Raw genomic sequence first — 22,931 nt, 5'->3', positions numbered from 1 at the left:
TAAAACTACAATGAGGTATCACCTCGTACTGGTCAGAATGGCCATTACCAAAAAGTCTACAAATAATAAATGCTAGAAAGGGTGTGGAGAAAAAGGAACCCTCCTATACTGTTGGTGGGAATGTAAATTGGTGTACTATGGAGTTCTACTGCGGAGAACAATATGGAGATTCCTTTAAAATCTAAAAATAGAGTTGCCACATGATCCTGCTATCCTATTCTGGGTGAACATCCAGAAAAGACAAAAACTCTAATTCGAAAAGATGCATGCACTCCAATGTTTATAGGAGCACCATTCACAATAGCCAAGACAGGAAAGCAAATTAAATGTCCATTGACAGATGATGGATAAAGAGGATGTGGTTATATACAATGGAATATCACTCAGCCCTAAAAAAGAATGAAATAATGCCATTTGCAGCAACATGGAGGGACCAAGAGCTTATCATATTAAGTGAAGTAAGTCAGAGAGAGACAAATATTGTATGATATCACTTATATGTGGAATCTAAAAAAAAATAAGCAGGTGAACTTGTTTATAGAAAAGGAACAGACTCACAGACACAGAGGGTGGGCTTGTGTTGCCAAAGGAGAAATGTGGGTGGGGGGTGGGGAATGAACTGGGAGGTTGGGATTGGCATATGCATATTACTATATGTAAAATAGATAATCAACAAAGATCTACTGTATAGCACAGGGAACTACATGCAATACTCTGTAATGATCTACATGGGAAAAGAATCTGAAAAAGTAGATATATGGATGTGTATAATTAAATCACTTTGCTGTGTGCTGAAATTAACACAGCATTGTGAATCAACTTATAGCAATACAAAATTAAAAAATTTAAAAATTATACATATATAGCGTATCTTATTCTAAGAATAATATCATTTTAAGTACTAAATCATACTTCACTTCCTCTAAAACAACTCTCTCAATTGGGAGGGCAGGAAGAGTCGGGGTGGAAGCTTTCCTTGATCTTCCAAGCCTCCTCAGATTAAGCTTTTAACATTTATTTGCTTTCGAACTGGAGAAAGCAGAATTTACCTGGGACTACAATGTCAAAAGTGAAAGTTGGATATTAAGCTAAATTATTTTTTAATTCCTCCTCAGGTAAGGTTCATAACATATTTATTTCCTCTATTTTACCCAAGATAATGTGAAACATGTTGGGATAGAAATGATCCCTCACAAAGCAGCATTTTGTAATGAGTACTGCTTTCTTTGTTTTACCTATTCTGGATTTAGAATCTTGAATCTTGTTAGTTAAGATCCAAAGAAGTCATGAAATCTATTTCTAGTGACATCTGGCAGGGCTATTTTATTTAGTTGAAGGCAAGAAAAGGATTTGCCTGAACATGATAATTCATGCCTAAAATATATTTTAATATATGTATAATGATCATGTAAATGAATGAAATACTTATTTTACTACATGGAAATATAAGTACTGACAGCAATGCCTGAGCTGGATTCTCTTAACCTAGAGTTTTGTTCCTTCAGATAGCTGTTGAGAATTCCTTTATCTCCTGCAAGTCTTTGCTTAAACATCAGCTTATCAATGAGGCTGACTTGAACAGCTATTTTTTTAAAAACTCTATTTTGTATTGGGGTCAGGCTGATGAATAATGTTGTGACAGTTTGAGGTGAACAGCAAAGGGACTCAACCATACATATGTATCCATACGTATACATGTATCCATTTTCCCACAAACTCCCCTCCCATTCTGGCTGCCAAATAACATTGAACAGAGTTCCCTGTGTTCCATGGACAACAGGAGGTCCTTGTTGTTATTTTAAATACAGAAGTGTGTACATGTCCATCCCAAACTCCCTAACTATCCCTTCCTTCCTCCACGCCCCTCAACTAGAAAGACTGCGAGTCTCTTTCTGTTGGAACAACTATTTAATATTGTGAATCAGCCCTTCTGCCACCTTTTTCTTCCTTTTCCTACTGAACTTTTTCTTCTTCCACAGTATTTAGCATTTTCTAACTTACTATATCATTTACATATTCCTTGTGTTTAATGCTTGATGCCAGTCATTTCTCCCCTCCTCCTGTTAGCCCCTCGTTGTAGGTTCCCTGAGAGCAGGTATCTTTGTCTCCTTGTTTTTTTGGTACCCTGATGTAAGACAATAAATATTTGTTGAATTAACAGCATTAACTTTCAGTCTCTTCTCACAAACTAGTGATAGTTATTGCCGTTAATGATATATTCTTTGTTCTGGTTGGGTTAAATTTTCTTTTTCTCTATTGTCCAAATTTTGTAGCTTCTTTTATGTGCAACCCATGTTATTTTACACTTTCAGGCTGCCCTGATTGATACTTTTGTTGTTTTAGTCTGTTCTCAAGTTCTGTAAAATTAAATAAAGTACATCTTTTAATTAATTGAACCTGAGGCTTTGCTTGCCTTTGATATGGTCTGCAAAATGCAGACATCTGGCTCAGTCTGCCCTGCAGCTTCTTCTAACTGAATCAGTTCCATCCTCAGCCTTCTTTACTAGTCTCTGGGGAAGGAAACACTTTATAATTGTCCTCTTTGATAAGAAAAGTCACTTTCTGACCAGAAGCTACAATGACACTCATGTCTTAGGATGCAGTGCTGTGATACTACCTACAGAACACCATTAGACATCCTCTTTGTGCAAGCAGTAACACTGGATCATTACTGCTTAACCATTTCTTCTCTGGCTTCTGCCAACCTAACCACTTTGCGTAAAACCTCCTGCGTCCGTTAATTTGGGCTGCTATAACAAACTGTAGGCTTGGTGGCTTTTAAACAGTGTGTGTTCTCAGTCATGTCCGACTCTTGACAACCTCATGGACTGTAGTTCCTCTGTTCATGGAATTTCCCAGGCAAGAGTACTGGAGTCGGTTTCCATTTTCCTACTCCAGGGGAACAACAGGAATTATTTCTCATGGTTCTGAAGGCTGGAAGTCCAAGTTCAACATGTCTGCACTGTTGAGTGCTAGCGAGGACCCTCTTCAAGGCTGTAGACTGCCTACTTCTCATTGTATCCTCTTCTGGCAGAGAGCAGTGAGGGGGAGCAAACTCTCTCTTGACTCTTATAATGCCATGAGAGGTCGACCCACATGGACTCCTCTAATTCTAATTACCTTTCAAAGGTCTCACCTCATAATGCCATTCGTTTAATGGATATGGTTTCAGCATGAATTTTGAGGGGAGCACAAATAACCAGTCTATAACACCCTCTTCCCCATTAGTCACATTACTGACCCCTCCATCCTTCAGATATCAATTTAAATGTTATATAATTCCCCAAGCACTTTCCTGGGCCATTTATGGTGGATAATGACCCTTTATTCAACTACTTTATTCAACTACTGTTATTGAACTACTGTGTCCTGGTTATTTCTTCACAATACATAACTCATAATATTATTGTTTATTATCTGTTTCTCCCATTGGACACTGAACTGTAACCTCCAATATGTCTGTTTCATGTGCCCAGTCCAAGGATAGTATTAGAGCAGTCATCCAAAATAAAAGTAGATCTGAGGGCATATCAGCATGTTGTCAATTTATAAAACTTATTCAACATATGTGATAAGTTGGCCTAAAGTGAGAGTGAAAGTGAAGTCGCTCAGTCGTGTCTGAGTCTTTGTGATCCCATTTACTGTAGCCTACCAGGCTCCTCAGTCCATGCAATTTTCCAGGCAAGAATACTGGAGTGGGTTGCCATTTCCTTCTCCAGGGGATCTTCCCAACCCAGGGATCGAACCAGGGTCTCCTGCACTGCAGGCAGACACTTTACCGTCTGAGCACCAAGGAAGCCCAAGTTGGCCTAAATTGGTGCTTATTTAGGTGTAGGTCTGTATCTCTTAGAGACTGGTACTATATACTTCATTTATTCTTATATTTGGTAACTTATTAATTGATACTTTCTGGATTAGAAGCCCAAGACAAGCCTGGGAACATTTAGCTGTCTCCATTCATAATCTTTCTATGATTGTATTTACTTTCTTTATTAAGATGTGGTCATGGATGTTTGATGAGGGAGCACCATCATATATCTATGGGATATCTGTTTTAAGTAATTTGTTGTATATAGAAAATATGTTCAACAGTTGACACAGATGAGTAATTAAATGTGAACACATTCAATGCAAAAAATTCCTAGCACAAGCAAATATTGGAAACATACATATGTTCAATAAAATCTTTAAATAATTGACTAGTACATCACACAACTTATACTAGAAGGTACACATTTTATAATCTATTTTGAATAAAACTATAATATGTCTCCATATGCCCTATCTCATTTAACATTAATTCTATGAATCCAGTATTCTTATGTTTTTCATTTTTGCTTTTCTTTCACAAAATGAAAGGGTTAATTAGGGGTTAAATAACTTAGCCAAGCTTTTATAACAAGAAAGCAACAGAACTGTGAGAATGATCTTAACCATTTTGCCCTACTCTTCTAGCATGTGTGTGTGTGTGTGTGTTGGTCACTCAGTCGTGTCTGACTCTTTGTGATTCGATAGACTAGCTCACTAGGCTGCTCTGTTTATAGAATTCTCCAGGCAAGAATACTGTAGTGCGTTGCCATTCCCTTCTCCAGGGTATCTTCCCAACCCAGGGATGGAACCCGGGCCTCCCGCATTGCAGGCAGATCCTTTACCGCCTAAGTCACCAGGGATGGACAAAATTGCTGAGGGGGCACTCATGTAGAAGATTATTCAAATGATCACTTCCTGGTGTTGTTGCTTATGAAAGTTAGAAATTTTAGTAGATGGAACACAGGAACAGCATTAAATGAATTTGCTTTACTTTTTTGCTTTGTCTAAAAATGAAGGTATGGGTCTTCAAATGAAGAAGGCAGTAAATAGATTTTTCATATAATTTGAGGGCAGCATCCATATTTCCTTCTAGACATTTGAGTCAGGGTTGGGATGGGTAGAACAATGTAGAACCAAATTTGTAAATTTGTATTCATTACCTTCTCCAGTGTTGTTCATCTGTCACCTTGCACTCTTGTCAAGTCAAGGTTATGGAATGTCTATTCTGTAGTCCAAATACCATGCAGGAAACACCCATAAGTAGTTTGTTTTCATGGGACTAATTCATTTTTATAGCTGTTCCCCTGAGGCCCTAAACAGAACTAACACTGAAGATGGGATTTCCAAGATGATTATATCTGACAGCCAAAAACATGAGACAGACATTGAAAAATTATAATAACTTGAAATCCAGAGCTAATACTCCTTCACTTCCTACTGTGTTTAGCTTGACATCTTAAAAAGTACAAATCTAAGCTATTGAAGTGATTTGTGTTACATTTCAGTTTGCAAATGCTTATTTTTCCTTAGAAAGTCTCTAAACTTTGACTTGATTGACAGTGAGTTGAGTCTTATATAAGAGAGGACAGAAGACAACAGGACAAATTAGTTCTGTGACTTTCTGCTTTAAGGAACAAACACTAGTAACAACGTTCTGATCCAGTTAATTTTTTATCAGATGGTCAACTTTCCGTCAAATGGATTCTTTATGTGTAAACTGCATGCAGTTAACATGACAATAGTAGCTATGAGCTCTTAAAAGACCAAAGAAAATGAATCACCTTGATTGACATCATGGTCTAAATAATTTTGAAAGTATTCTGCTTCTGTACAGGCAGCCTTTGGGGAAGTGCTCACCAAATGGTTAAACAGAAAGGCTGCAGGCACCTGATCTGGGATGGCGTTGGGAAGGAGAATGTGTAGGTCTAAACAGAAGGATCCCAAAGGGAGAGTTTTGAATGTTATATCAAGCCTGGAAGCTGTTCTGTTCTCATCTTGCCAAAAGCTGGAGTGAGATATGAAACTTCCAGCTGCTACATTAAACCTTAAAAAAAAAAAAAAAACTACACAGAGGTGTAAACAGAGAGGGGTCATCTCCGGGAAGCTGGCAGCTGCAGGAGCCTTTTGACTCAGCTTCCACCCAAGTACGGTCAAAGCTTCAAATGAAATAAATGAGGGTGTGTAATTTTTTTGTTTTAGAAGGGCAGAGCTTTCCTTATGACAAAAACTTTAGACAAATCACCACGTTCTAGTCTTCTTCGAACACTGATGAAGAATCTATGCTGAAAGAGTAGACTTGGAGCAGATACAGACAGAATTAGATACCGTCTTCATTTATTATCAGAAATATGATGACAGAGGGTTGTTCTTGTTAAAATAGACAGGAATGGGATTCAGTTAGGATGCTCAGCAGGTGATGAAAAAAGATACCCATATGGCCTGACATAGACTGAGGTGTTTTCCAAGCGGCTAAGGGTTTTACTACATTCTTATGAGGAGCAGTTGATTAATCAATCAGTCAATCAGTTTAGTTTTTGAAGCTTATTGTGTTGCAGTTGCCTCTAAAGTAAACAGTAGACAGTTTTTTAATACATAATGTGTGCTTTGTTTATTCTCAGTGAATATTTTGATTGTCTTTGAATTCCAAGTTCCAAATTAGAGAATTCCAAGTTACCTGTAACAATACCTAAAAAAGCTAAAATACTCTGGCATTAACGATACTTAGAAAAATTAAAGGATTGTTAACAATGCTAGGTATTGGTAAAGGTAAATACTTGAATTGAATGGACCTCTAAATAGTATTCAGTGTGAGCAAGTAACTAGATGACCTTCTTAAATATTGCAGAAAATTTATTGCGGGAATAAGGTCAAATCCTGTCAGTGTTACAAATTACACAAGTGACTATTATGTTTTGTGATGCAATGCCAGTTAAAATAGGAGGAGGCAGCTGCTCTGCAGAATGTAAACTAAGCTGCCAGTTGTTCAAGGGGGTTGCTAGACGACCTGCCTCTTACTAGGTAATAGCACACAAGCCTCCTCTTGATATAACAGAGAGTACAACATTCCTTTGGTGCCAACACGGTTATGTATTTTCCTGCTTTACAGGAATATGATATTATACATGATTGCACACATTTACACATGTATTTTTTTCAGCATTTTTAGAGGAGGACATTGTGTTTTAGAGCATGGTATTTTCAGAAGCTTTGAATAGTACATGATCAGAAACACAAACAGAAGTATGTGCTATTTGCATACTGAAATATCAGACAAGTAACTTGTCTTCAGGGAAAGAGCAGTTTCTTATAATCTGAATTTGTGTGAAGTGATTGCCAACTGCATTTGGACAATTAGGTCAAAAGAGAACTCTTCCAAACAGCACTCAGCAATTTCTTTACTGCAGATAGTGTTTTATTTACCAGCGCTGTCAGAATTCAAAAGCTGAACTTCAGTAATAGTTGATGTGGCACTTTATAAATAGCATAAATCAATTGAAAAATGAATTACTCATGGTTTGCGACCAAAATAAAGTAACAATGATAAACCCATCACACAACTGTCTAGGAATGGGAGAAAATGTGACTAGGGCAAAATATTGGTAACAGATTATGCAAACAGACAAAACTATGACTTTGGAAGGAAAAATCCAACTTATATATGGAATATTTGTTTACTCTAGAGCTGCTCTGAAGTATGGCATGTTAAATATTTTGGACCTTTCAACGTAAAATGCATGTTAAGTGTGTTTACATTTACAGCTTATTGGTTGAAAGACATACTCTGGATGAAGTGATATGGTTTATTGGGTGAATATTTTCAAATGCCCTTTGATTCTAAATTGATTCAAAAGTATGCTTTGTTTTTTTCTTAAAACCACATTGTAAAGAGCATTTTGCTAAAAATGGAATCCCCCGTGGAATCATAATGCTTGAAGGAGTTGTAAAGGTTATAGAATGAGGTTTCTAGTTAAATATTCATGACAAGGTCTTGCTCTTTTTGAATGATGGTATGCATATATATTTTTCTTATTGTTCAGTTATGCCTATACACATATATAGTGTGGGGAGAAAAAAAGAAAGTGAGACCCAAAGGGACTTGGCAAATTCATAAATTTATAATTAACTGATTTTATGGTTAAGCAAGGAAATACCCTGAATGCATGCAGGTAGCCAGCAAGTAGCCATGATATTACAGTAGGTTTTCGGCTCTATTCATATGGAATTAAAGCTACAGTTACATATCATCCTACCTTCAGTGAATGGTCACAGATATTCAATTTGCACCAGTAGCTACATTGAGCTTACTCTGAGGTTTTGTTCTTCATAATTCTTTATCAGTACTTCCTAAGGTTACCCCTGATAGTATTTCTAATGTTTTTGATTAGTCGACTTTTTCAACATTCCTCAGTGAGGTTAGATCAAGTTCATTTTTCTCACAACAGGCAATCCCTGACATTTCATTGCTTCCTCAAGTATTTGGCTCTTGTGCATTTAGCCTTGTGTTCTGTCTGATGCCCCCCACAATGCCAGGCACATATGAGGCACTCAGTAAATACACGCTAAAATGAAACAAGAGTCTCTCACAGGCAGCAGATTCACTGGCTAGAATTCCCTCTCTGTTTACTATAGAACTTCTCATTTTTCATGCTCTTCTATTTCAATATTGCAGAACACAACAAAAGCTGCCTTCAGGACACTGTCTTCTCACCCCACTTCACACCTCAGCCAAGTCATGGTAGGTAGTCAAAGTATTTACAGTGGTTTTGTTGGACCAAGAGAGACAGTTAAGGGAAGGGAAAATCCCTGGAAAGTTGATGCCTGTCAGTCCTCTTGCCTCCCCGCTCTGTCTGTGCCCCTTACCTTTCCACATTCCTGTTTGCAGACCTTTGGAGCAGCAGCTCCAATAAGATATGCATCAGGCGAAGTGGAGTCTCCACATCAGCTGCAAATAGTTACTCTACAAGAGACGTGCGCATGCATTCAAAGGGGGAACTCTGAATGCATTTCCAAGAGAAATTTCATTCCATTTTATGATTAGCCTACAAAAGTACTGTTTCTAGTATACTTTAGTAGCACTGTGGAGAAACTGCATCATGGTGATCTATCTCTGAAGGTTACCTTCCATCTCAAAAAAATTGTTTCTAATTTTTGCATCTTTAAAAAAATATGAAAAAGCTTCAAGTGTCCCCAATTTTGACACATAAAACTCTGCAACTTGAACTGTTAATAAAAGAAGGATTTTAGTGTATGCTCTAGTGTGACACTTAAACCCCCCACTGGGACCGACACACTCGTTTTCAGCTGCCGGCCATACTGGCCGATGGCTGTGATCTGAATCCCTCTCTAGGAATTTCCTGCCTTCAGAGGAAGCTGCCTCACTTAATGTGACATCCAAGATTGCACCTCCCCTCTGAGATTTGATCTTCATCCAGTGACTGGTCAGTGGAGTCAAACACCTGGGCCCCTGGCTTCCTTTGGGGCAACTCTGAGCAGCCATCCCAGCACTGGGGCTCCTAGGAGGCATTTGTGGCAACTGCTTTCAGCTTAACTCCTTCCTTTGTCCAATCCTGCTCCCCTTACTCCCTTGGGAATGTCGTTCCTACAGACATGCCAACCCCCCAAATCTCTTCCACACGATCTTTCCTGTCAGAGGCTGAAATAGAGAAAAATAATTTACATAATACTTCTGTCTACTTAAGGCTAAGTAACCTCTCATGACTCCTAAAACTTCTTCTTACTTGTAGGATAATTATCTTAGCATTTACACAGTTTAAATTTTTATTCAAACGATATGTATACTTGGTTTAAAAAGACAAATAGTACTACAATATTTACAGTGGAAACAGCAGTGCCCGTCCTCTACCTCTCTTAGAGCTTACACTGCAACTGCATGGATTTTAAAGTTATAGTCATTATTTGCTGACTTTCTACTATAAAGGATAAAGATTTAAACCTCTTATACTCCTCCATATTCCCCACTATCCATTCTCTCATTAGCCAATTTAGAAAATAACTAGTCATTGTTTAACTCATCATTAAATGCACCCTTCTCATAATAATCTTTACTGCTGAGCCACACAGTATAGTTTGGTTACATTTCTTTTCTTTCTTAAATAACATTTTCCCCTGAAGGCTAGTAATTTCCTTTTATTTTTTAAAATTTCGATTGTTTAGTTTCCTTGTACTTGTTGCTAATTAATTCCCCAACGTTATGTCAAGTGCCTCTCAGGATGATAAAGCGTATTTGATCATCGTTCAGTTCTATCCCATGCCCCCTGTCCCCTGGGGACATCTGTCTTGGTGCCCTCTATTCTTCTACCCCAATCTAAACTTCCCGTTCTTCACGCCTGGGACATCAATTGTGCACCCTTGCCCTGAGATTTGCCTTGCTCTAGTCTTGCCTGGAGAATCCCAGGGATGGGGTCGCACAGAGTCGGACATGACTGAAGTGACTTAGCAGTAGCAGCAGCAGTGTTGAATTCTATGTACCTTAGATTACTTACTTTCCTTTTTCTTGGTGTATACCTTTGTTTTGCTGAAGTTATTCTCCAGAACTCTCCTGAGAATGTAAATTGTTGAAGCTGTGAATATCTAAACTTGTTTTTATTCTATTCTCACGCTAGTTTGGGTATATGCTTATGGGTTGTAAATAACTTTTTAGAAAGAAATTTGAAGTTATATCTCCATTACTGTTTTGCGAATTATAAGGCCATTCAGATTCTTCACTATCGGGACATGACTTGTTTTGTTTGTTTTTTTCTCTTTTTCCTGCTCATATTCTTTCTTCTGAGGAACCTCTCATTACTCCAGGTGTTGTAAAATTTACTAATAAGGTAGCTTGTTGTGGATCAGTTTTTACTCATTGGATTGAGAACTCTCTGAACTCTTTCAACCTGAAAACTTGTATACTTCAATTCTGAGAAAATTCCTAGTACCTTTTACTATAATTTCCTCTTATTTCTAGGTTATTTTATTCTGGAATTCCTATTAAATATCTGTATCTTCTGAAATGATCCATTTATTACAATTTTTTTTTCTAATATTGTCCTTGTCTTTGTGACTTTCATTTTATTTTTAAATTTTATTTTATTTCACAGGTGATTTACTTTATCTCCCTAACTTGATAAACTCTGTTATATTTTTAAATTTTAAGGGCTCTTTATTGTTCTATTAATGTTATCCCACTTTTTAAAAGTAGCATTCTATTCTTGTTTCATGAATGCCACATCTCTTATCTCTTGAAGGAGATTTATTATAGTTGCTTGCAGTTTCCTTCTGCTCCTTAATATGGTAATGTGGTCTTTGTTTTCTTTCACTTTCTTATTTCTTTATTTTGCTTTGGTCTTGTAAGTCAGATTCCCTTTACTTATGAATTATGTGTTCTAGTCATTCATTTATATTTAAAAGTGAGACACTAAAAGATAAGTTGGAATTTCTATGTGCACTGGTGGACCTTGCCAACTCATGGGACCCTGTGAGTGACTAGACATAGAAGACCATTTCTTTGGCAACACCAACTGTCAGTATTGATAATTATTTTCTCATGGACTTATCAAATTCTTTAGAGGGATCTTCCAATCTCCTGCCTTGCAGACAGGAGGAGGGGTATATAAGATAGGCAGCAGTGTTCTGAGAGTTGAGGGGAAAAAAGTTATCTTCTGCTGAGAATACACGATTTCAACTTCATTGATTCCCTTACTTACTCCTGTTGCCTCCCAGTAGAGCCTCTTGGGTTCATGATCTCCAGAGAATAATCCATTTGGCCAGGGGAGAGGAGAGAGGAGCCTAAATATTCTTCATTCACTTTAACAATCCAATTGTTTCAGCCTCAACTTATATATATGATCTCTGGTTCCTTTTCTAAGATTTTTGTGGAACTCTGAAATACTGATTAGTTTATCTCTTAATGACCTCCTCACACTGTCCCGGCATCCTCCGTTTCTAGCCAGGCACTCAGCAGAAAGAAGGCTGAAACCTAAGCCATCTACTTTTTTTTTTTTTTTTCAATTTTGTTGACTTATACTTTTACCTGTTCTCTCCTGTTCTCTTTGTCTTTGTGACTTTGTGCATTTTACTGTCATTTCAGTGATTTTTAGGAGGAAGCAGAGACTCTTGGTTGTGTTCAGTCTTAATGGCTAACTGGACATTTATGATCATTTCTTTAATTCTGTCTTCCTTGCTCCACGTCTATCTGGTTGCCTATTGAATTTCTAGGAACAAAGCAAGGACTAGCACATGCAGGAGGCACAATACATTTTTGTTAAATAAATTAAGGGGTGCAATTTTATTTTAGTATCTGTCCAGATGCAATGAAACTGAAACTCTTCTCAATTTATAAATGATTTGGTAATGCCAAGAAGGAAATTTCTAGAAATTTAACAAGGTTGGGCTATCAAAGAAGAGTAAAACTTTAGGGGTGCAATGGTGTGATTAGTTAAGACAAGCTCTGTGATGAGACATTCTAAAATAAATAATTAATTTGTATTATATTGGAGTGAAACAAACATTTTATCTCTTTCCTCAACTTTAACAGAAGCAATTCACATCTTGAAGAGAATTTACAGATATTATTAACATCTTCTAGATGATTAAACAATTATTCAGTCTGTATATGATATGCTCAAGAAAATTAATATTTAAAGAAAGAAAGCTTTAGTGAGTTTTATTTTCACAATGGTATTTCTCTTCAATTTTATCAGTTTGGGGCAGTGTCCTCATGACATACTATCTTCAGTTAGATGATTACAATTGTAATATTTTTTCCTTTAGAAATTAGCAGTTGAAAAACTACACAAGAAAATTTGAATGTGGTCTTGCCTGATAAATAGGAAATGGCATTTCCTATAAATTGTACTACATTTTTTGTGAAATATATAAAATCTACTTTTAGGAAGATGGGTTTTGAAGTGACATATATAGATAATTCATCAGGAAAAAAATTCAGTTACTTGATAGTTTTCATATGTATGTATATGTTTGAAAATCTAAAACTGCACTTGCATAAAGTTAGCCTCCCAAATGCCATAGTATGCCATACACCATATGGCCGGGTATACAGCAATAATCACGAAAGTTTGTGCCAGTGTATTCAGAAGTGATAAATTATCCGTGTCCTGGGTCAGTGTTAGTACAATAGTTCCCCGCCCCCCACCCCCGCATCTGCAGAGTGTATGTTCTGAGATGCCTATGCGATGCTGAAACCAACATGTACTACTTTTTCCCTACATGTATTTATCTTTGACAAAGTTTAATGTATACTATAGTCACAGAAAGAGGTTAACACAATAGCGAATAATAAAATTGAACAATTATGATAATATACAGTAGTAAAGATTATATGAATGTGGTTTCTCTCAACATACTATATGACCTTAATACCACTTCCATCCTAACTAAACAATTATCATGCACTGTGGCCCTAAATTTGGCAGTCTGAAGCTCAGCAGCAAAACTAGCATGTATTTCTTTTTCCTTCTTCACAATTTAACACATAGACGATTTGTTTGTACCGTAGATTTTTAGCGACCTAAACATGTAATTTTTTCTTCTCCTTATTAAGTTGAGAACTTTCATTTTCATTTAAAGGAGGCATTTTATGACTTCTATTTGGAAGGTCTGGATTGCCAGCACCACTGCTCTGGTACTTTGGGGCCATTATTAAGTAAAATAAGGGTTATTTGAACACAAGCTCTAAGATACCATGACACTCAATCTGATAACGGACATGGCTACTGAATGACTAATGGGTGGAATACGCTGGGCAAAGGGATGAGTCACATCCAGTCAGGATGAAGTGGGGCAGTGTGAGACTTCATTACACTATTCAAAATGGAGCACCATTTGTAATTTATGGATTGCTTATTTTGGGAATTTTTCATTTAAAACCTTTGGAGCGCTGTTGACCACAGGTAAATAAAACCATGGAAAGCAAAACATAGATAAGGGGAAATACTGTAAGTAGAAACAAAATCTTAGCTTTAACTTATCTTTAAATCCATTTCTTAAGGTAAATTATGACAGGGATAAACTATTTAGCTTATATGTATAAGTCGAAATCTTTAAGGATTTTACCTGCTGTGCACACAAAAATATGATTACTAAATAGCTTTATTTTGACAACAGATGCTGTAAGTTAACCTCACCTTACTAATTTTCTTTTTGAAGATTCTGTTAAACTTGTCTTTCTTTTGTTACTTTAAACATTAATTTGTTCTATTATTGGACTTAGAATAAATTCTATTTATTTTTAAGAGGCACTTGACATGGTAATATTTTTGTTTGTTTTCAGTTACTTTGACTCTTATAAAAACCTTATAAGTTTTGAACATTGGAATAGAGCCTAGTGCAAATGATCATATTTTACATGTTGAAAATCAAATTAAATTGCTGCACAAACTTAATTTTGTTATGTTCATGATTACTTACAATTCATGTATATTCATTTGATTCAGTAATGACATTTTAGCAATGAAAATCCTTTTTCTGTGATTAATTTTTTCCTAAGAAATGGTATGAAAGAAGGCCAAGATGGCATAGTAGGAAGACTCTGGGTTTATGTCCTTCCATGGGCACACAAAAATTGCGACTATTTATAGAGCAACTATTGATGAGAAAAACTGGAACACTAGTTAAAGAAAAAAAAAAGATCTATGACTAGAATATAAAGAAGGAACCACAAGAAGACAGGTAGTAGGATAGAGATGTAGGATAGTCAAGACCGATACCCCCAGGGTGAGAGACCCACAAATAGGAGAATAACTACAATTGCAGAGGTTCTCTCCAATGAGCATGTCACCTGAGCCCTACGTTAGACTCCCCAGCACTGAGAAGACAAGCCCCCCAGAACATTTGGCTTTGGAGGCCAGCAGGGCTTACTTTCAGAACAGCTAGATTGCTGTGGGAAAGAAACTCCACTCTTAAAAGAGCACACAAAATCTCATATGCTCTGGGACCCAGGGTGAGAGCAGCCATTTGGAAGGAGCCTGGGTCAGATGAACTTGCTGCCTTGGAGAGTCTCCTGGAAAGGTTAAGAGGTAACTGAGCTCAAAATGGGGACATAAATGTGGGTGGTAACCTTTTGGGGGGCTTGTTCAACCACAAGGACACTAAGCATCATTTTGGATTCTTGAGTTTATTAGCGCTGGGACCTGGCCCTACCCAGTAGCCTTTTGGCACCAGTACTGGGATGCCTCAGACCAAGCAACTAGCCAGGCAAGGACATAGCTCCACTCACCAGCAGGCCTGATGCTTTAAGACCACTGAGCTTACAGCCACCCCAGGACCCAGTCTGGTTCACCAGAGGGCTCAGGATGCCAACCCACACAACAGTGCAGTGGCACTAACCCTGGGATGCCCAGGCGACCTGCTGCCAGACATCCTGGGATTCAGTTCTGCCCATCAATGATCTGGAAATAGCTCTGAGAATTCCTGGGCCCTAGTCCCACCCACCAGCAGGCTGAAAGCATCTCTGAGACCCTTTGGATCCATCAGCCAGCTATCCTGGGATCCAGCCCCTGCCCCACTCACCGGTGGGCCAACATCAGCCTTGGAACACCCTGGACTCCACAGCCAGCCATGTCAGGAACTGGTACCACCTACCGGCAGGCTAACACTAGATCCTGACCCCACAGCCACTCACTCCAGAACAACCCTGCTTTGCCAACAGTGGGTTGGCACTAGCTCAAGGACTCCCTGGGACACTGCAGCCCCAAAACTTGACCTCACCAATCAGAGGCCAGCAGTCTCTGCATAAGGCAGGGCCTGGCAGTGAACTGAACGAGGGGCCAGTCATGCCTGTTAGACCACCCAAAGTATTCAGTCTGCCACAAGAGAAGGATCCAGATAGCCCAAAGAGGGGGCACCCCTAGAACACATACCGCTGGTGACTAGAGGGGAGAGCACTGCTGGGATGCATAGAGTGTACCTACAAAAGGCTACTTTTCTAAGGTTGTTAAATGTAACCAACCCATCTATTTAGAAATAAAAATAGCAAATTAGACAAAATGGGGCAACAGAGGAATAGTATGCAAATAAAAGAACAAGTTAAAACCCCAGAAGAAGGACTAAGTGAAATGGAGATAGGCAATTTACCTGCTAAAGATCTTAAGGTAATGATTGTAAAGATGTTCAAAGACCTCAGAGGAGTGGAGGAACAGAGTGAGACATTTTTAATGAAGAGTTAGAAAATATAAAGAACATCCAAACAGAGATGAAGAATACAATAACTGAAATGAAAAATACACTAGAAGGAATCAATAATAGATTAGATGACACAGAGGAACAGATCCACAAGCTGGAAGAAAGATTAATGGAAATATCTGAAGCTGAACAGAAAACAGAATAAAAAAAATGAAGCCAGTTTAAGAGACCTCTAGGACAAAATCAAGCATGCTAATATTCACCTTGTAGGAGTCTCAGAAGGAAAAGACAGAGAAAGGGGCAGAAAATACATTTGAAGACATAATAGCTGAAAGCTTCCCTAAGCCTCGGAAAGGAAACAGACTCCCAGGTCCAGGAGCACACAAAATCCCAGACAGGATTGACCCGAAGGGGAACACACCAAAATATGGTGTAATTAAAGTGGCAAAAATTAAAGATAGAGAATATTGAAAGCAGTAAGGGAAAAGCAATGAGTTAAATACAAGGAAATTCTCATAAGGCTATCAGCTGACCTCAGCAGAAACTCTGTAGGCCAGAAGGGAATAGCATGATATATTTAAAGTGATTAAAGGGAAAAAACCTACAGCCAAGAATATTCTACTTGGCAAGGCTTTCATTCAGATTACATGAAGAGATTAAAAACTTTACAGACAAGCAAAACCTACAGACAAGTGCAAAACTAAGAGTTCAGCACCGTCAAACTAGTGTTACAAGAAATGTTGAACTTCTCTAACCATAAACGAAAAAGCCACAACTAGAAACATGAAAATTACAAAAGGAAAAATCTCGTTGGAAACAGCAAATATACAGTAAAAGTAGTAAATTTGCATTGCATAAAGCTAGTAGGATGGTTAAAAGACAAAAATAATAAAATCATCCATATCTGCAATAAGTAGATATGAGACACACAAAACAAAAACTATAAAAACACACAATGTCAAAAACAGTAAATGTCTGTTGGTGGGAGCAGTGAAAATGTAGGGTTGTTAAAGTGCTTTTGAACTTAAGAGATTAGCTATACACACACACACACACACACACACATATATATATATATATAGCTATAAATATATATAGCTATATATAAATATATATAGCTATAAAATATATATATATATCTATAAACATATAGCTATGTACAGTGCGCAATATAGTCAATAACTGTGTAACATTTTTGTATGATGACATGTTGTAGCTAGACTTATTGTGGTGATCATTTCAAAACATGTAGAAATAGCTAAATCACTATGTTGAGTAAGAGGAACTAACATAGTGTTGTAGGTCAGTTATATTTAAAAAACAAATGAAGTCATAGAAAAAGAGACTGAATTGTTTACCAGAAGCATGGGATTATAGGAGTGGGAATCAAATGAAGGTGGTCAAAGGTGCAGACTTCCAATAATAAGATAACTAAATAACTACTAGAATATAATGTAGAACATGATAAATACAGTTAACACTGCTGTATGTTATATATGAAAGTTGTTAAGAGAGTAACTCCTAAAAGCTGTCATCACAATAAAAAGATTCTTATCTATTTAATTTTTTATTTGCATGAGATGATCGATACTCACTAAACTTATTGTGGTATTTCATGATGTGTGTAAGTCAAATTGTTATGCCATGCATTTTTAAATGCATCATTTAATTGACGCTGTGTGTCAGTTATATCTCAATAAAGCTGTAGGTAAAAAAAGAGAAGAATAAGAAATGTTATGAGAAACAGGTGTTGTAGAAAATTACTTATTACATAAGCTCCCAAGTTACTACTGACAATGTGGAAAGAACTCCATCATTAGAATTGAACGGGCAATATTGCCCTGAATCTTAGAAAGAGAATGGGATACATCAAAAAACTTGACCTTGAATATCAATGACTTCCTCCCAAGATGAAGAGTTAGTACCTTCTTTGGTAAGTGGTCCTCAGAGTCATCTCATGTACAGGCTACTACTCTGCTACTGTCTCTAAATATCTTCTGTTTAGCTCTTCCCACTGTATCCTAATTTTTAAATTAGCTATGCCTGTTAAAAGAGATTTCCACATACTATGCCTCAGAAATTTCATTGAGCCAACAAATATTTGTTATATCTTGTGTAATAGAATATTATTTTAGGTATCCAAATAGGACACCTAAAATAAACAAATAAAACAGACAAAAAGCCATGTCCTTATATTGTTGTTACATTCTAGTTTACATACCAGTGGGAAAAGAATATATTAAACAGGATAAATAAGAAACACATATAGTATGTTAATCCAAAGTAAATAGTAAAGCAGAAAAAGAGTAGGGAAAGATGATAAATGATTTCGTGGTAGGAGTACCTGTTGAGTTTTAGATAGGGTAACCGGGAAGAGAATAGCTGTAGAACAGCTATGTGACCATTTAGAGAAAGAGCATGTCAGATAGGGGTCAAGAAGTGAAGTCCCAAAGCAAGAGAGTTCTGGAAGGTTTGTAGGAGGAGTCCTGTGTGGCTGGAGCAGTAATCAGAGATGAAGTCCAAGAGATAAAAGAATGTGTATGTAAGAAGCAGATCATGTAGGTTTCAATGCAAGGAAGTCTTGTGCAATGAATGAAATTGGAAGCCATTGCAAGTTTTCAACAGGAGGGATGTGTTTTAACAGGACTGCATTGGCTGCTAGATTAATGGTAACGTTAATGTAAGGAGCAAGAACAGAAGCAGCGACCAGACGAGAGGGAAATGCAACAGTCCAGAGGGAAACCAGTGACTTGAACCTGGTGAAATGAGGAGAGATTGTGAGCAGAGGTTTAATTTTGAAGGCAAAACCTAAAAGGTTTACTAATAAATGAGGTATTGAGTGTGTGACAGAAATGGAAGCGTGAAGGTGGTTTGAACAATCGGAAGTGTCGTAGAGTTTCTGTTAACTCAGACGGGAAGGCTCCAGTGGAGCAGGCTTAATGGGAATATGAAGGAGCCTGATAGCAAGAGTAAAACAAAACTAAATAACAAGCAAACCCTCAAGGGCTTCCCTGGTGGCTCAGTGGTAAAGAATCCAATTGCCAATTCAGGAGACACAGGTTTGACCCCTGATCTGAGAAGATCCCACATGCTGCAGAGCAACTAAGGCCGTGAGCCACAATCATTGGGCCGGTGCTCTAGAGTCCAGAAGCCACACTGCTGAGCCCACGTGCTGCAGCTGCCGAGGCCGGTACACCCTGGAGCCGATGCTCTGCAACAGAAAAGCCACCACGCTGCTTCCCATGCACCACACTAGACCAGCCCTGTTCTCCACAGCGAGAGAAGAGCCCGTGCAGGAAAGACCCAGCACAGCCAAAAATAAATACATTAATAATAAAAAAAGAGTTCCACTTTGCTCATTTTAGATCTGGAGATGCACATTAAACATTCAGATGAAAACGTTGAGTGGGCAGTTGGATATATAAGTTTGGAATTCAAAAAAGAGACATGAGCATATAATTTGGGAGTTAACAGCATGTAGATGGTATTTAAAGCCATGAGACTGATGATCCATTTCATGCAAATTGTGACAGACTTCTGCCATTACGAGAGAAGTTTATCATATTAGGTTTCAAGAGTAATGCTATTTTTAAGATAATTCCATTTTAGTGTAATGTTAAAATCTCTGTGCTGTCTAGAACTCCGTGAATTTCTGCAGGCTTAGAAGAGCTGCAGGTCCCAGCATTTGTTACAGAAAACATAGAATAAAGCTTATGTTAAAATCACAAATGAAAAAAGAATAAGCAAAATTATATGTATTATATAATCAGAAAAATGTAAACTTTGTTTAGACAAAGATGTGAGGGAAATATGAAATTCTTGATCTTGATTATCCTGTGTATTTTCCAAATTTTCCAAGTTTTCTTAATTTTCCATAAAGTGTGAGTTATTTTTAAAATGGAGAAAGAAATAAAATTTGTCTTCCAAGGTTATGCAAATCAAAATTTCTCCTTGTACACTAATTAATGCTTGGATATGTAATAGAACCCAGTGACTAAATTAATCACACTGCATTTCATCATTTGGGATTATATGTTGTATGATGTAAAAGTATAAAAATGAAGATGAAGGACATTCACCAATATTATCTGAATATCATATAAAAATATTCAGCCAGTTGACAACTTATCAACACCTTAGACCTGGTGTTCCAGAGAAATAAGAAGAAAACAGGCCCTATCACCAGTCCATGGAACTCACTATATTGAGGCAGCCTATTGTTTCCAAATCAAGTCGATCCAATTCCCAGCTACTGTTTTGGTCTCTGATCTCCTCTGGCACATAGGCTCCCTTTGGAATTTCTTTTTTAACACTAACTTTCATCATGGGTTTTTTCCCACCTTGTTCTTCCAGGCAAGTGAAGGGTTTTGATTCCTCAAGGTTTATTTCAAAGCAGTTCAAAGAGGGACCTCCTGAAGTGGTGTAAAATAGATTTAACAATACCAACCTACCTCATAAGGCTGCTGTGTGGAATAACAATATAAAGGGCTACAAAGCACTTGGTAAATATAAAGTTCTGTACAAAAGCTTAATAATGATTGCTGGGTAGAGCACAATGAAGTCCTTGTGCATTTACAGAAGTGCCAATGAGTAGGATAAGTTTCCTTCCTCCAGTCATTTTTCAATTTTTATAATAAAAGTGTTTTATTTAAAATCATGTACAGAACATCCTCGTGCTCTGGGCCTTGGATGTGTTCCCAAGTAAGAGCTGAAACAATGTCAGGCTGAGAGAAAAGAGAGGGGTGTCTTGGGTGCAGCTCTCTTCATGTTTGAAGATGCTTTGGCGCACTAGGGAAGCCGGAGATGTAAAACTTCACACAGTGTTGTTCTCTGTATGGGCATATATATATAGATATAGTTACAGATACAGAGATTAGATATATGTCCATTGACAAGGCTGTGCTTTTTGCATTCAGATCAATGCAAAACTTTGCTGAATTATGTAGTCACACCTCTGTTTCTGACTATACAGGGAAATCAACCTTACTTTAAAAATTTTTATCCTTTGGCACTCACATTAAACAGCTTCAAGTTTCTTATGTTCTCACAAGTTTCTTTTAACAACCCTTTTAATTCACTAGACATTTACAGCTTTGGTCTACTGGTCTGTTTTCTCATCAGTAACCAGAGCTTCCAAGAACAGTATTCTTTCAGTGTCCAAAGAGTACCCACTTTAGAAACCATCTACTTTTGGCTATTAGAGTTCTCATGAAAAAAAAAAAATCTGATCAAAATAGATTTATTTGGAAGTATTCTTACAATTCTTTTCTATGATGAAATTTGACCTAAATTATCTCCTTAGTAGTCTCCCATTGCAGTAGTTGTTAGCATAAACTTGGCTGGTTTTCCGAAGCACAAGACTATCTCTGTCACGTCTAGAAGCCTAGAACCGACAGGGGGTAGGGCTTGGACAGGAGGAATGTTTTGTTTACCCTCTGCTCCAGAAAAAGGGAAATCTCTAATGAAAGAGAGTGTTTAATCAAGTGTGGGAATTCCACACTCTTCCTATCCCAAGGTGAGATTTGTATCTGATCTTTCATTCTTTAGCAAACATTTACTGAGTCACTACTGAGTTTCATGCACTGTGCATGGTGCTGGGAAAAGTTTATAATAAATGTTCCACAGTACTTGGCCTTAAGTCAATCAAAATCTGATAGTTGACTCAGACAATATTAACCGACAAGTGGGATAAGATAACATTCATATTATAATGAGGGTACTGCACAAAGTGAGGTAGCTCCTGAGAGAAAGGAAAAGGCAACATTTAACAAAGGTCTGGATGGATGATTAGCATTTACCAACCATTTGTGAAGTTTTGGGACTAAAAAGTGATTTATGAGTGAACATGGCATAATTGGCAAATGGTGAGAGATTCAACATGAAATTAAAAGATGCTTGCTCCTTGGAAGAAAAGCTGTGACAAACCTAGACAGCATATTAAAAAGCAGAGACATTACTTTGCCTACAGAAGTCCATCCAGTCAAAGCTATGGTTTTTCCAGTAGTCATGTATGGATGTGAGAGTTGGACTATAAAGAAAGCTGAGTGCCGAAGAATTGATGTTTTTGTACTGTGGTGTTGGAGAAGACTCTTGAGAGTCCTTTGGTCTGCAAGGGGATCAAATCAGTAGGTCCTAAAGGAAATCAGTCCTGAATATTCATTGGAAGGACTGATGCTGAAACTGAAGCTCCAATACTTTGGCCACCTGATGTGAAGAACTGAAATTTTGGAGAAGACCCTGATGCTGGGAAAGATTGAGAGCAGAAGGATAAGGGGACGACAGAGGATGAGATGGTTGGATGGCCTCACTGACTTGATGAACATGAGTTTGAGCAAGCTCTGGGAGTTGGTGATGAACAGGGAAGTCCATGGGGTCGCAAAGAGCTGGACACGGCTGAGCAACTGAACTGTCTGTTTGAGAAATTCAGAATGGCCAGAGAATTGATTGTGGGGAGGATTCGATGGGAGAGGAAACTGGAAAGGTTGGCTGGGACCACGGTGTGAGGAGCTAGGCACCTTCTGCCAAGAGGGACTTGGGACTCCCTTGTATGCAGAGGGAGATTTAGCTAAAATTAGAATGATCACATTTATGTGTTAGACAATGTTGATATTGTATGGAGAACAGTGCAATTCAAGAAGCAATAGAAAGGGTTCATTTAGAGATGATCAGGAGCTGAACAAGCCCGGTGTTTACAATGAGCCTACAAATCCTTCTGGGTTAATGCCCTAGACACTCGCATCGGGGTATAGATGTTGCTTCCAACATCAACTTCTCAGCAATGTTCTTAGGAGAGCCTGCTAATATCTGAGAGGTGTATGGCTTCTTTCTGACTAAGAAGATTTTAACTTTGGTAAGTGAAAGTGAAGTCTTTCAGTCGTGTCCGACTCTTTGCAACCCCATGGACTGTAGCCTACCAGGCTTCTCTGTCCATGGGATTTTCCAGGCAAGAATACTGGAGTGGGTTACCATTTCCTTCTCCAGGA

This window comes from Cervus canadensis, chromosome 15, assembly GCF_019320065.1.
Source record: "Cervus canadensis isolate Bull #8, Minnesota chromosome 15, ASM1932006v1, whole genome shotgun sequence".
NCBI lineage: Eukaryota > Metazoa > Chordata > Mammalia > Artiodactyla > Cervidae > Cervus > Cervus canadensis.
Note: the sequence above shows the minus strand (reverse complement) of the source record.